The sequence below is a fragment of the Aethalodelphis obliquidens genome, unplaced genomic scaffold, assembly GCF_003676395.1.
Source record: "Aethalodelphis obliquidens isolate GAN/ISIS:26980383/991018 unplaced genomic scaffold, ASM367639v1 scaffold42, whole genome shotgun sequence".
NCBI classification, from domain to species: domain Eukaryota; kingdom Metazoa; phylum Chordata; class Mammalia; order Artiodactyla; family Delphinidae; genus Aethalodelphis; species Aethalodelphis obliquidens.
This window is the reverse complement of record NW_020837986.1, coordinates 9,457,800-9,470,105: the sequence shown is the minus strand read 5'-3', so window position 1 is coordinate 9,470,105 and position 12,306 is coordinate 9,457,800. Positions and strand designations below refer to the sequence as shown.

General features: G+C 54.3%; 1 protein-coding gene across 9 annotated transcripts in view; it reads left to right on the top strand.

Annotated features, from left to right (window-relative positions):
• DLGAP4 (DLG associated protein 4) overlaps nucleotides 1-12,306 on the top strand; it is a 92,769-nt gene that overhangs the window by 39,820 nt on the left and 40,643 nt on the right. Inside the window, exon 1 of one of the 9 annotated variants that reach the window (XM_027078392.1) lies at nucleotides 3,456-7,263. The exons of the other annotated variants lie outside the window; for them this stretch is intronic. The gene's annotated coding sequence lies outside the window, so the exon portion shown is untranslated. Of the gene's footprint in view, nucleotides 1-3,455; nucleotides 7,264-12,306 lie in introns of those variants that run through there. 9 annotated transcript variants of the gene reach the window in all.

The following is a 12,306-nucleotide window of genomic DNA, read 5'->3' as shown; positions in this document are numbered from 1 at the left end:
CCTTGGGGAGGTCTTCTTTTAAAAAGATCTTCCCAAATGTCACCATGTTGTGCTTTTAGAGGTGGTTGGGAGAAAACTCGAGTAGAGTTTGGAGGGTATGGATGGTTTGGAGGCGGAGGGTAGGCCTATAGTCCCTGCTTGTCCAGCACCTCTGTCTTTTGCTTGCCAGGTCGCCCCTCACAGACTTCCCTGCTGCTGCATTCTCAAGTCTTCCAGGGGAAGGCCCTGCAGGCCTGTCTCACTTTTGGGGTGAAGACAGAGACAGGGTCCCACGTCGTAAGTGGCAGCAGGCATTTGCCTGGCACCCCTTCTGGGTGCCACAGGCATGGGAACCTTGCAGTCCCTGCCTTCAGGGGACTCAGGGTCTAAACGGAGGAGAAAAGTAAACAGGCCTGTAAAACAGTGTGACGGCAGGGGCCTGTGGCACCTCTAAACCTGGGGCGCGACCCAGTGAGGGGTGCCTGGCGGGTGCGGAAGGACAGTCAGGGAAGGCTTGTAGGGAGTGATGCTGGAACGGAGACCCGGAAGAGGCGGTGGGATTAGGGAGGAGGAGGGGCATTGCAGGCAGGGAGCAGCCTTGCAAAGACCCGGGCGCTGGGAACATGGGGCGTTGGCATGGAGAGGGTGGCAGAGAAAAGTTAGAGGGGTGCTTGGCAAGGCAGGGACACCAGAGGTCACTACCCTAAAATGTTAGAATAGTGATACAGATGCGGCATGGGGTGGGGGTCGGCTGCGGTCCTCAGGGCACTGAACTTTCCTGACCTGCCTCAGGCCAGAAACCCCCAGCTTCTGGCGCATGGAGTCCTTGGGAGGCCTAGAATCAGGCAGCTGCTCTGTGGGCCCCTTGCTCAGATATTTGGGCCCCTCAAGTGATTGTACTGGTAGTTCCTCACCTGCCAAGCCCTTTCCTGCCTGTCTTCCCAAGAGAGTCTCACAGCAGCCCTAGGGCAGTGAACAGGGCGAGTCAGTATTGTTCCCATCTTACAGATGGGTGAGAGTGAGGCCCGGGGAGCCTTAGTCATACAGTGAGTGAGTGCAGGAACAGTGCTCACTCTCAGGGCCTCCTGACCTATAGGCCACTTCTGTAACTCAGCAGCAGGTATGGCGGGGGGCGGCGGGGGAAGGGAAGCCAGTGTCGGCTGGTCTCTTGTTCTGAGGATGGGTTTATCATCTCAGGTAGGAGCTCTGTGCTGCCCGACTGTCCAGAGGAAGGTGTGTTAAGCCCTGACCGTGCTGCCTTAGACCTTAGAGTTAGTCCTCCCATCATTTCCCCTGTAGCTAGGCCATTTGAACCTTCTCCTCCCTCTCCTCTGCTAGTTGGTAACAATTCTATGGAGGCAGAAAAAAAAAGAAATTGAACTGTGAATGTCGCACACACAAAAATGATGTCTGATGTCACCTCCATTACTGAGTGTGAAGTAGGAAGGCAGAGAAAAGAGGAAACATCTCAGGCCTGGAAGGAATCTTAAAGGTCACCCGCGGGGGCTTGAGTCGCTCCCTGCATCCGTCGTGCCTGTGTCTAGCCTAGCTGATCGCCTCCTAGGCAGCTCTGCCCCTTAGAAACTGCCTCCTTATAATGAGGCAAAACCTGCTCCCCCTTAACCCCCACCTTCCTGTCCCCCCTCTGGTTGTGCTGTAATGACCTGGACCACATGGACAATGTATGTGACCGTCTCCTAGGTATTTGAAGACAGTAGCCATGCCCTTCTGAATCCCCTCTTTTCCAGGCTACTACTCCAGTCTCTCTAAGCACCTCCTCCCTTGTGTTAGACTAGGCATGGTTCATGGCGCATGTGCGTCACACCCCATCTGTGGCAAATCTGTGACAGACGTCACCAATCAGTCGCAGCACTCTTGTTCAGTCAGTCCCAGGCTTTCTCCTGCAGTAGTCCCTGCGGCTACGCCCAGTCGGTGGAGTTTTACTTTATTGTGAGTTTCTTGAGGTCTGAGGACTACTAACACTGGGTGGGTCCCTAGTGCCCACCCAGAGCCCAGTGCGTGGCCTACTTGTCATAATGGGAGGATGGATTAGAGACTTCTCCGTGTGCGATTGCCCCCTTCTCATCGGGCTCCAGTTTGTCAGTGTCCCTTGTCCAGGATCGCCAACAGTACCCACAACATTATCCAGAGTTCAGTGGGGCTGCCCCCTCCCTGGTCCTGCACCTTCTCTGTCAGTGTAGCCTCAGACCGTGTCTGTGATCAACTAGAGTCGCTACGACATTTTCCCACATGTCTGTTTTCTGCGTAATTGTCCAAGTTGGGGTCCTGAACTCAAAATCTTAATATAAGCTCTGAGGACTGGGCCCTTGTCCCTGTCCCCAGGCCTGGCACCAGGGAAGGCGACCTGGCCTGGGCTGACCTGAGCTGAACTCACGGTTTTCCCCATTCACTTCTGCTCTGTTCATTTCAAACCATCTCTTGGCCGCCCAGGGTTCTTGGCTCCGGGTTCTGACACCCGATATGCCACCTGTCACTGCAGGCACAGTGAATGAGCCTGTTAACACCGTCTTTCTATTCTGGGATCCGCTTGGTCATTCAGAACAATGAAAGAGGCCAGCAATCGAGGTGCACAGGGCCTGGCAGTGTCTGGCTTTGCACACTGGATGTGGGCCCCTGTGACAACTTGTAAAAAGCCAGGCTTTTGTGACCCATTACTAGGGTTTGACATCAGCCCTCCAGAAGTGAGGGTGGTTTTTGAGGCTCTTTCTTCTAAGTAGTACTTCCCAGGCTAGGCTCCTGGGACCTTAGGGCTTTGGAAAGACCACAACAAGGTCCACGTGCTAGAACCAGTATTTGAAAAGCCAAATCTTGGATTCTCCACCCCCGACTCCTCCACCAGGCCAGACAGGGGCTGTACACTTCAAGTTTTTGTCTTGGACTGGAACCACCATAGCAGCCCTGTAACTCTGGCCATCTTCTCCTCATCAGCACTCCCTACTAGTGTTTATAGCTTTAATGTACGAGAAAATCATGATTCAGGAACTGCTGCTTGGAAGCTGGTGTCTCTTTCAAGCTTGGACTCCCAGGGGTGGTGGTAGTAAGGTATCCCGAGGGGTAGGATAGGGGCCTCAGCAGAGCTGCCAGCAGAGCCAACTCTGCCGGCAGGTCTCTGGGGATAAATAAAAGGACATTTGCAGCAGATTCCAGCACAGAACGGGCGGTGAGGGGTGAATGTTGCCTGACAGGTTGCTTACTGGATACGGTCGCAGTATTCGTGGAAATGTTTTTTTTTTTTTTTTTTTTTTTTTTTTTTTTGCGTTATGTGGGCCTCTCACTGTCGTGGCCTCTCTCGTTGCGGAGCACAGGCTCCGGACGTGCTGGCTCAGCGGCCATGGCTTATGGGCCTAGCCGCTCCGCGGCATGTGGGATCTTCCCGGACCGGGGCACGAACCCGTGTCCCCTGCATCGGCAGGTGGACTCTCAACCACTGCGCCACCAGGGAAGCCCTCGTGGAAATGTTTTTTGAGAAACAGCATGCCGTCTGGGGTCCCCTGGTCAGGGGCTGGAGGAGGTGGGGCTCAGCCACACGTGGGTGCTTCCCTGAATGCCTAGAGCTGGTGGTCTCCAGGCTGGGAGTCAGGTGGGCAGAGGGAACACACCCACACTCAGAGCCCCAGGCAAGGTTCCTGCTCTGCCACCTGATCCTCAGGGAGTACATTTGCCTTTCTGATCCTCAGTTTCCTCATTTGTACTATGAGGAGGTTGAATGAGTCCGGTGGATCCCAAAATACCATATGGAGGAAAAAAAGAAAATGGAGGTGCTCTGAGGGCCCTGGCGGGGGGTGGGAGTCAAAAAGCCTCCCCAGGCCCTCTTGAGGGCCCCCAGAACCTGGTTTGAAAGTCACTGGAATTACTATGTCCTTGGACCCTAGAATTTGGAGGTTTTCACATCCTCGTTCCAGTCCCAGTACCCCATCAGCCAGCTGTGTGACCTGGGATGAGTGGCCTCACCTCTTTGGGCTCTGCCTTGAGGCTGTAGTGAGATTTAGCCAAACTGGGGAAGTCCTGAGTGACTGGGAAACCATGTCAGGGGTTCTGGTGTTTCTGGTGGAGGGTCAGAGTGTCCAGGACTGCACATCCAGAAGAGAAGGGCCTGAGGAAGGGCTGTGGGTGGCAGTGATCACAGGCAGAGCAGGCCGCCTTTTTCTTCCACGTGCTGGGGTTCTGGTCCAGGGGCACCAGGCCTCTGACCCCATGGCCAGCAGAGCCAGAGGCAGCCACCATCTAACCCACTCAGAGGATATCGCCAAACCCTGCGTGAGGACCCAAGATTAGGGTCCTGACTGGGGAACTGGCCTGGCCAGAATCTCAGCCAGGCCCTGCTAAGTGCACCTAACTCCAGCCCTGGTCAGTGTGGTGAAGCAGCAGCTACAAGTGCTGGCTCTGGAATCAGAAAGCCTGAGCTCAAATCCTGGCTGTGTGACCTGGGGCTGTTCACTTCTCTCTGGGCCTCACTTTTTTCCTCTTTGAAGTGGGAGTGATAGGCCTGGTGAAGAGTTGATGAGCCAATACAATTAAAGCTTTTCATGCTAGGCCAGTTCACGGCCAGCCCTCAGGCAGGGGAGATGCCCGGGAGCTTGTGAAGGCTCCTGACCGGCAGCTTCCTGTCCTCAGAGAATCAGCTGACCTGAACTGTGGGTCCACCTGGAGGGCATTGCTTAACCCTGTCCTCCAGCACCTCTGGCCTGAACGTGTCAGGACAGAGCCACTTCATACCTTGGACCCCAACTGGTGTGTGAACAGGGCTTCTAAGGAGCAGCTGTCTCTGGAGGGGGCGAAGGGTGTTGTCCCAGCAACCAAGCTGGTCCCTCTCAGGCAGCTGCTCCAGGCCCATGAAGGGGGGCGGCCATCTGTGCTCTGGATGGGGCTCTCCCGCCACCTGTGCCCTGGTGCCAAGAGCCTGCAAGCAGAACTGGCCTGCCGACCAGAAGGGGCTTCTCTGCTTTTGCCCAACAGACCTGAGACACCACCAGAAGGGCCTCCTGCTGCCTCGATTTCAAGGTTCCCAAGGGTCTCCTGCCTTTCCAAGGGGGAGGTTCTAGTGGACCGGCTTCCTGGGGAGCAGGGGGAGAGGGGCTGGAGCTCCAGAAGGAGCAAGGAGGCCTGAGGACAGCTGTTCCAGCAGTCACAAACCTGTGTGCCATGGGCCACGTTAGCAGGCAGGCACGTACCTGCCCAGTGTTTTTTAAAACTTAGAATTGACTAACTCCATTTTAAAAAGAATTAACTAACTCCACTTTTAAATTTAGAGGTTTTATTTATTTATTTTTAAGGCCAGATTTCTGGCTTCCCTCACCCAGGTCTCCACATGACAGCTGTGGGCCAGAGGGGTTACATGCTTGGTCTCCTGTAGACGTTTAAACTTGTGACGCCCATTCAAGGCCAACCCACTTAGCTGGGGAAACGAAGGCCCAGAAGGGATTAGACCCTGTGCAAGGTACACAGTCGACCACAGCCTCACAGAGCACGGCCACTGTTAAAAGCTAAAAGCCTGTTCTCTCATCTATAAAACATCAGTGATGATTATCTCCCCTCCCAGACCTGTGTCTGGAATAAAGTAGTACCTGGCCCAGGACTCACTCAGTCATGATTCTTTTAAATCTGTACATATGATATGCCTTGCCTGGAAGATGTTGCCGGAAGCACTGCTTACTTTCTTTCTCTGCCGCCTTTCAGAAATGGTTATTTTTCAAGTTGTTTCTGATGCCCAGTGCTTAGGGTTTATTGAGCTCTCGTTCCCACAGCTTCATTGCCGAACTTCAAGCAGAGCTGCTCCAAGCTTTACCTCCCACAGCACTGGCCATTAGATTCCGACTCAGAGTCAGGAGTAAATCATTCTTCCCTGAGCTTCAGTCTACCCAACTGTCAAATAGGGGTTGTTCATTAATTCAGTAAATACTTACTGAGCCCAGCCATGTATCGGGCCTGGTGCTGGGAAAGCATCTTAATTCTATAAGGTATTCAGGGTCCCCACCCTCAGGAATCTATATTAGATACTCAGGATCTCTGTCTGGTAGGGGAGAGAGACAAAAGACAAGTGAACCAGTAAGTTGATCAGTGCTCGATGAAATAAACAGGATCCTCAAAGGAAGAACAGCAACTTTAGACAGGGTGGTCTGGGAGGCTCTCATTGAGGACATGAACCCTGAGCCGAGACCTGAGTGGGAAGCAGAGATGAGAGCAGGATGGGAAGGAGTAGGTGTGCGGAGGTTGGGGTGGGGATCATCTCAGACAGGGAAACAGCAGGTTCAAAGGCCCTGAGGTCGGCGCATGCTTGGAGTGTTTGAGGAATAGCAGTGTGACTGGAATGGAATCAACAAGGGGAAAGTGCAGGAACTGAGGCTGGAGAAGGGGGCAGTGCCTGTAGTAGGCCAAGGTGGGCAACTTCATGGAGTGGGGAGCCTTTGAAAAGCTTTAGAAATGGGAAGCATTAATCCAATTTGTACTTTAAAAAAACTCCTCAGGCTGCTTTCTGGAGAGTGATTGTGGGTGAGTTGGATCACCGACAAAGCAGGGAGGCCAGAGGGTAGAAAGTGGAAGCCTAGACCAGGGTGGTGGGGTAGAGAGAAGCCCGGCTCTGTGACATGCGCTTTTGTGGGAGAGGGGCAAAGCCTTACAGATGGGGGAGGCCTGGGAAGCAGGGGGCAGGACTCCCCAGGCTTCTGGAGTGTGTGATGGAGTGCGTGGGGGTCCCCTCTTTAAAAGAGCAAGGCCGACGGCGGGGAGGAGAGGCTCAGATTCATTCTGGACACACTGAGCTTGAGATGGCCTTGGCACCTCACACAGAGCTGCCTGGTGTGCCGGGCTATTGAGAAAGGAGGCAATGCGCCCTTCCAGCTGCAGTCAGGTCCACGTGCTGTAAATCCTCTGACTGCAGGCCAGTTTGGAGGGACTTTGTGAGGGATGCTGTGGGCAGGAAGAAGATACCACCGTTCCCGGTGTCCAGGCAGCCCCAGGAAGCCACGGACCCTGTCCGAGAAGAGGCAGCCCTCTCTCAGGCCTCCCTGGCTTCCCTTCACCAGCTAAATTACCTAAATGCCACTTTGCCGAGCCATGCCCTGCTCAAATCTGTCTTCCCACACCTTGGGCTGTGCTGACCCGCTCCTTTGCTCAGAGCACCCCTCCACCTGAAAGCCCTGCATCTCCTTGCCCCTCAGTGACTCTGGTCCATCCTGCCGGACCCAGTCAACCTTCATGTCTTCCAGAAAGGTCCTCAGCTGTCCCCCAAAAGGTGATCACTCTCTCCTTCATCGAGAAACTGTGGTAAGTGGAATCATAGGGGCCACCCCAGGATTACAGACATCTTCATGTCTGCCATCTCTTTGAATTCTACTCAGAGCACATTGGGAGTCACACCCCATTTTCTGGGTGAAACAGTTAACATGTTCAAGGCTGTTGCCTCTACATGACCCTTACAGAGTTGGCACAGTGGGCGGGGCATAGGGTAGGGGTCAGGCTTCAGGCAGCCTGGGTTCAATCCCTGGCCCCAACACTGCCTGGCTAGAAGGTGAGCTTGGGCGAGTCTCCCCACCTCTCTGAGCCTCACCTGGAAAACAGGGCAGTGAGAAACCTACCTCACATATCTGTTCTGAGGGTTCATTTGGCCAAAGTACAATCCATTCTCACTATTCATGGTGCTTGCATCCGCAGTGTCTCACAAACACTGAATTAGTGAATACTGAACCATTCCTCCTATGGGAAATGCAGAGTCCCTGCGTTCCCACCCGCTACCAGCACAAGCCACCAAGACACCTTATTTAATATATTGTTGATTTAGTAACACTGATCTAAGCACTGTAACTCAAGCCCGAGCAAAGCTTATCTGACACACGTGTTTTCTCCATAAGGCACATCACAACCTTCTTGCACTTAGGAACATTGGGCAACACTTCAGCACTGTACTTGGGGGCCATTTCAAGCAGAGAAATCACCACCAACAAAAAAACGCTTAAAAATGTGAAAGCACAGCACTAAATAGACCAGGAAAAGGGTGCTTGTTTACAGTATGAGCTGAAACAAGAAGGCAGTGTTGCCTTGTTCAGCCTCAGCTGGGAACCTGTGTGTTGGGAAACTCAGATTTTCAGGTTCTGCTCAAGTCTGCAAGTGGCTGCAAAAAAAGCCCCGCGAGTATGTGTCTTAGCAAGTAGGCAAATTCGCAGATACAGAAGCATGAGGAATGAGGACTGAGTGTAGATGGAGTGCTTGCTCAGTAGCACTGTTAACTTTGGCACTGATACCAGCAGGAGGGCATCCTGAGTGCACCCCTTCTGGGCAGGGCTCCAAGGGTGTGGCCGGACTCCCTAAGCTTTGTGGCTTCGTCTTTCCCAGACACCTTTGTAACCTCTTGGCTCCTATGGACTTTGGGGTCTGAGGCAGGTACAGATTCTGGAAGCCCTGAGTGCCCCCAGTGAAGGGCTTGTTCCACTTCCACTGGGTGGGCGGTGGCACCATCGGAAGGTTTCAAAGCAGTGGCGTGATTGGATTCCTCAAGTGGCCCATTGGCCAGGGTGGAAGAGGGACAGGAAAGGTAAGATAGGAAGGTGAGGGGCCAGGGAGCGGCGGTGTGGGGCGTCTAGGGGAGGCTGGCTCTAGAGGGGGGGGAGAAGGGAAGGATGGGGAGGCAGGTAGGGAGCCCCTGGTTGTGGGCAGTGGGGAGGAGCCCCAGGAGGATGCTGGGGTAAGAGGTGCTGCCAGTCTCTCTTGCTGGCGTTTGAAATTGAAGTTTGATCTTGTTACTCTTAAGATACAGTGAGGGAGGTGGTTTCCAGGCTGGCAGAGGGGGAAAGTAGAGGGCACAGGGGCCATCGGCAGGAAAGTGGCTCTGAGAGGTCAGTCTGTCCCCGATCCTGACTTAGCTCCTTGGAATTCTCTCCCAGCTTCCCCTGCTCTGGGGGAAGAAACAGGGAAGGAGGGAGGAATTTGATGCTAGGTGGGCGGGAGCCGTGAGTTCTGCTTTAACCGTAGCACACAAGTGAGCTCCCCGATTTAGCTGCGTGGTTTGACAGGTTACTTGTCGGGTGAGAGAAGGAGGGCTCTTACAGGCTCTCAGCCCTTCCTCCGACAAGCCGGGCAGAGTCGGCAAAGGAGTTTAGGGGGTTCTGGCTCTGAGGCCAGCTCCATTCACGTGGGGTCTTGCATGGGTCCGCTGCCTCTTATGTAAAGCCTGCAGCCATGGCTCCTACACTGTTTAGGCCGCTTCTCCTTCAGCACCCCTGCCAAGCTCGGGCCCTTGGGAGCCAGCAGACGTGAGGACTAGGCTGGGCCTCCAAGGCACTTGCAGGAGGCTGTCATGCTGGGGCTGCTGGGGAAATGGAGCCACAGCCAGTACTCTGAGCACCTGAAGCTCTGATTGGCCATCTTATACACCTTGACATTAAAAAAACAAGATGTGGAAACAAATTCATTCTGACCTGAAAAATAGAGTTTGCAGGATAAAATCTAGGGCAGAAGGCAGAAATGAGACAAAGGGAGCTTCTACTTAGAAGAAGCAAGGACTTGTGCACAGTGGGGCAGGGAGGCTGGGCTGGATGTCTGGGGCCGGGGGCAGGTGGCATCACACAACCAGCTTCTGTCTGAGCCTTGGCGTGATGGACCGGCATGGCCAAGGTGAGGGCAGGGAAGCATGCGGCCCCCGGGCACAGCTGTGCAGTGTGCAGACAATGCTGTGTCTCAGTGAAGTGTCACTCAGGATCTTTAAAAATATGCACAAGGACCAGCTGGAGGAGACAGTCACCCTGGAGTGATGTTCACCCCCAAGCTTCCTGGGCAAATCTGAAAGTTTTCCAAGAGTGGACACAGAGTTGGACCCATATGCCATTTTGGTGTAAATTGTGGCACATAGAATATCTCCCCAGGGCAGGGAGGACCGCAGTTACATCCTGGCCGGGCCAACATCTTGGGTCTCGGGGGCACTTGCTTCCCTCTAAGGTTTAATTGGCAAATGATGGTTGTGCACCCTCTGGACTGGGGACCGGCTGCTGACCCGCATGGGACACACGCTCAGTCGGAGACCTGGCCACAGCCCTGAGTGCTCCAGAGGAGAGGGTCGGACTCTGCCTGGGCCAGAAAGGGCTGAGAGTGGAGGGACTGGCCGGAGGACGGGAAGCATGAAGGATGCGCGGAGGGGTTCTGGCAGAAACGGTGCACGTGCAAAGGCTTTGGCGCCTGAAGAGTGTGGTGTTTGTGAAGGGTGTGTGGGTTCTGTGAAGCTGGAAGGGGCATGCTGAGCGGGTGGGAGGGCAGGAGGTGAGGCTGTAGGATGGGTGGGTGGGACCAAACAGAAAGGGCTCCAAATTTGAGATGGGACTAGAACCTTGGGTTCTAAAGTGTTGGGAGCCTTCACTATGGCTAAATCTTGATTTTTTGCAACCGAGTGGTTTTTGTAGCGATGATGAGGTTCTTCTTCTTATTCAACAAATATTTATTGAGAGCTTTCTATGCTTGAGATATTACCCTGGGCCCGGGACACGACCTGCTGTGCCAAGACAGACAGAGCCCCCAGCCGCCTCAGGCCTGTAACCATCAGCAAGTAAATGCCTCGCTGAGCTGATGCCAAATGTGATGGGCGCGCTGATGGAGATCCTGAGTGATGGGAGAGTAGGGAGCAGTCAGGGGAGGCCTCCTAGAGGAAGTGACACTTGAAACATGTGAGGTGCTGAGAGAAGCCTTCCAGGCAGAAAGAACAGCTTGTGTAAAGGCCCCGAGGTGGGAGGAAGTGTGGTGGGCGTGAGGAACACAGACTGCCTGGATCGCCACGTTGGAAGGGGCTGGGGGAGGTGTTGGCCTATGTTTCTTGGCATTTCACGCCTGTGAAATGAGAGCTGTCCTGTAGATTCGGGCCCCATCCCCCTGCCCTGGGGGCGGGGACAGTGCTCACAGCTGAGAGATGCCCCGAAATCCTCTCCATTAGTCACACCACTTGTCTGGCTGTCACCTGTGCCCCAGGAGACATAGAGAATCCAAGATGAGTTCACTTTTTCTTCTTTCACATCTGGCCATCTGGCCTGGCCTCCCTCTAGTTCACTTTCTCTCTAATGAGTGGCTGCGTCAGCAGGACTCTGGCCTACACAGAGGCCTGAGACAGAGGCTGGAGGGTCAGTCCTCTGTCCAGACCCTTGGACAGTCCCATTATCTCCTGGGTGGGGCAGGTCCCTGCACAGACTGACTCCTCCAGGCCAGTGTTAGCCCCACCACAGGTGGGGACAAGGACCCTGACTGGGGTCACACGGCCTCCGCCAGGCTTAGAGCCCAGTTCTGGGTCCTCATGCTCACTGCCACCCTCTTTAGGGGCATATTCCCCCCCTTAAACATTTTGAGCAGATTAGGGCTTCGCTTTTCTAATCTGGGGCAGAAGACTCCACTGAAGCTTTCTTGGGATATTTAGGCCAAACAAACAAACAAATCCTGAAATCCCCAATGAGTCGTGTCTCTGCTGGGCTCTGGTGGTCATGGGCTTCAGTGGGCTTCTCTACGTGTCCAGCTCTTGGGGGAGACTGCCCCTGGCTGGTCAGGGAACCAGTCCAGCCTCCCCACCAGTGTCTGGGGAGTGGTGAAATTTTGGCTCACCCCCTGCCCTCCAGGCCTGTCTCCCTCTGTACCAGAAACTAGTCAGAACCATGCCAGCACTGTGCTGTCTGAGCCTTGACCTCTGTGATGTAGCCTATGTAATCACTCCCTGTGGCCACGCAATTGGTATATGACAGAGCTGGGGTCTGAACTCAGGCTTGTCTGGTTCTCTGCTGCTTTCTGGCTTTTGGATCCTCACTACCAAAGGAATGACTCTCAAATGGTAGAATTTCAGGCAATGGGGAGGAGGGACTCCTAGCAGGAGTCTCCCTTTCAGTCACAGTGAGGGGAGCCTCCATACTTACCCTTAAATGAGAGCATAAATGGGAAAATGCTGTGAGTTAGTCAAGAGCTATGTGAATATGGTGTGCTGTTAGAACTCCTCCACCCCCACTGAACAGATAAAGGTACTAAAAAGTTCACTGGGGGACAGGGACTTCGGTGAGGCGTTGTCGGGGCCTGGAAGCCAGGCCTCTGCCTTTAGTCTAGGCCCCTCCTCCTCCAGCTGTCAGGCCTCAGCTTGGATGTGCCCCTGCACACTGGCTCCAGAGTCCAGCAGGATGCTGAGGGGCAAAGTGGTCAGTGAAAGCCTCAGACACCTGCAGCCCCAGCCCAGCAAAGGGGGGCGGCCTGAGGCCCGGGGAGTGGAGTGTGGTGGGCTGTGCAGCTGAACAGATGTGGTTGTCACTTGCTGTTGGCAACTCTGGGCAAGTTATCTAACTTCCTGAGCCTCGTGTGCCA